This window comes from Gavia stellata, chromosome Z (genome assembly GCF_030936135.1).
Source record: "Gavia stellata isolate bGavSte3 chromosome Z, bGavSte3.hap2, whole genome shotgun sequence".
NCBI lineage: Eukaryota > Metazoa > Chordata > Aves > Gaviiformes > Gaviidae > Gavia > Gavia stellata.
This window is the reverse complement of record NC_082637.1, coordinates 42642699-42645620: the sequence shown is the minus strand read 5'-3', so window position 1 is coordinate 42645620 and position 2922 is coordinate 42642699.

Sequence of the window (2922 nt, the reverse complement as noted above, 5' to 3'; positions counted from 1 at the left end):
TGCATCTTCAGATCATTATGGCTTTTGTAATTCTACTGTTGTATTTATATGCTTCATTAAAAGCACCAGCTTTCCTTTTTAAAAAAGTCAGAGATAATTTTTTCCCCCTATAAATATCCTTCTCCCTTTAAAACATGAGAATTTCAACTATGAAATGCTCTTTATTGTACTTTATTAATCATATAGGATATTTTTACTGGTATTTGGGACCTTCACAGTAAACGTTCCTCTATTTCCAGATAAAGAAACTCTTCATCTTCCTCACACCATTGCACAAGCCTTAATTTTAGCCTCAGCATATCTACTAAACATTCAGTATCATCCTCAAGGCAGAGGTCCTACGAATTTGTTAAGTGTGTGTGAATTTCAAAGTTCAATGTAAGAATTATACTGGCTTTATAGTATTCTTTTGAGGAAAGTAATTGTAGTTGGCTATGATACTTCTTTGTGGAATGAGAAGACTTGGCTAAAAATGATAATATGATATTCTACTAATTAAGCAGTTTCTAACTTAAAAATTACTTTCAGCTGATCTGTGATGAACAGTTGCATACTTTGGTCAGCTTGCAAAATCAGAAGTACTTCTATTACTCTTTGGATTTAACACAGTAACCAATAAAATATTTAGTGTAATGTGTTTTGGAATTAGGTTTATTGTCCCAGAGCCAATATTCTGTTAACATTATATTCTTTAATTTAAAATTGGGGAAACATTTTTATTTTCTTTTTATCTGTATTCAAACTAACATTTGTAGGATTGTTCCCTTGTGTACTTTTGCTAAACAACTCAAAAATCAATAATAATAAACTTACTATATGCAATTGATCAATGGTAATCTATAAAGCAGCAGAAGTTTTACGGACTGTTTACTCAATTTTCTCATAGTTAACTTGGGAATACCTTATGCTCACTGCAGCATAAAACCTTATTGTCAAAGGCATGAGACTAGATGTTGCTGAGAAAGGAGATCTGTCTTCAAGGACTTTGACCCATGTGCATGGGAAGAAAACAGTGTTAATTATTTAAGCCAAACGGCTTAAGACCTTTCCCTCTATTTTAACAGGGATTAATGTCGCTTGGAAACATACTTTCTGCCTAGTTTAAATGGTACTAGTGAACAGCAGGGTAGTGGGAATAAAGTTCCTTCAATTGACTTCCAAGTGAGGGGTAGGTGGACAGGAGGTTTGGTAACAGCTTTAACCTGCAAAGCTGAGCTGAGCACATCTATCAGAATTAATTCTTTGACCTGGGACTAGTTTAATCCAAGTAGCCTGTATTCAGGCTGTCTCTTGGTAGACTGATCATTTGAGCAGTTAGGGATGTATTCATATGGGGCATGTAATTTACCTACGTTCTCAGTATAAGTAGCGTAAGAAAGGGGCAGCAGCAAAGCAGGTTGACTTCTATAATAACCCGTCTTAGTACTCAGTTGTATTGAAATTTGATGAACAATCTGGGAACTCGGTTTCCATGGACTTAGTGCTAATGCGAGATGAATCTGGATTCTGGCTTCTCACACTCTTTATATCATGTTTTTTTGGTACAATTTGGAGTTTGGGAGGGGACTAAGCCTGCAGTTCTATTGTCTGTGCCTGTTGGCCTGTACTTCCCCACAAAGCAAGCCATTCAATCAGCCATTGTTTGGGATACCTCCAAGTACTTTTGGTATTGATTCAGTGGTGCTTTTTGGCTTTGAATTAGTAGCCAGCCTTGGCTCAAAAACATGCACTCTGGTATCTTACTCAATTTCACATGGAGGAACAGAACAGACAATTATTGTAACACAAGAATTATGTGCTATTTACAGCTAAAATGAGATTAATGCATTTGGTCTTTGAAAACCTCAACAGATATTTGTAGCAGATCTTTAGGAGTCATCTTCTAGCCAGGCATGCCTTCTCCTTTCTCTTTCTCTACCCCTCAGGAAAAGTAACAGCAATTTCATTTTTACCATACCTAATGTTTCAGAAGAGCAATAGGGACTGTTATAAAGCTTTCACCTTGAAATTTATGCTTGGGAAGGAGGTAATCAATTAAACAACAGTGATCCCTTGAAGAACATAATTTCTTATTAGTACTTGGTTTACACTGGGCAAACCAGCAGTCCAACAGGGACACTGAGTTCATTGACTCTTTTCATGCCCACCTTCTTTAAAGAAAGACAGGAGGCATTCCCAGTGTAGAGGTTTTATGCATTATTGATGGACAGTCTTCACATTTGGAGGAGAAGAGACTTCTGATACTTGAAATGGTTTCTCTCTGACCATCTTTATAGGTTGACCAGTGTAATTGAAACAGGTAAAACCGTGAAGGGCAAGTAACATGGAAAAACATTGCTCCCGATAGGAAGTGAAGATGCTCGATACGGAAGACTGGATAACTGGTGACTCTAAGTACATGTCCTATTGGTAAAACCTGTAAGAAAAAAGTCGTAGCTTTCATGGGTGTATGTGGAAATCATACAGAGACTCTAAACACAAAAAGGCTTGAGTGCCAGTGTCAATGTCTGTCAATCTGCTGCTGCTACATGCGGTTTTGGTCTTTCTTGTTTCTTTGGGTGGTTGCCTGGAGAATTATTCCTTCAGTAATTTGTGAAATCACCTTTTTCCTTTCAAATTCCTTAATATTCTCTTACCATAGCTAACAGACGTGTTATGTACTAACAGGCAGAAACTATTCATTCCTACCGCGGTAGTATAGCAACTCTTGCAATGGGAACCTCAGCCTTACTTATAATGGAAATGATTGTTACTATGCTATTGAAGTGTTTATCATAAACACTACTTATGATAGAAATGCTAAACCACTGGATAGCTGTATCAGTGTATTGTAGCTCTTGAAATTCCTTGCTAAATTGTAAAGATGAGCTACAGAGTTCAGATCTGAGTTTTTCTGAGACATGGGTAATCCCTGGTTTTGCT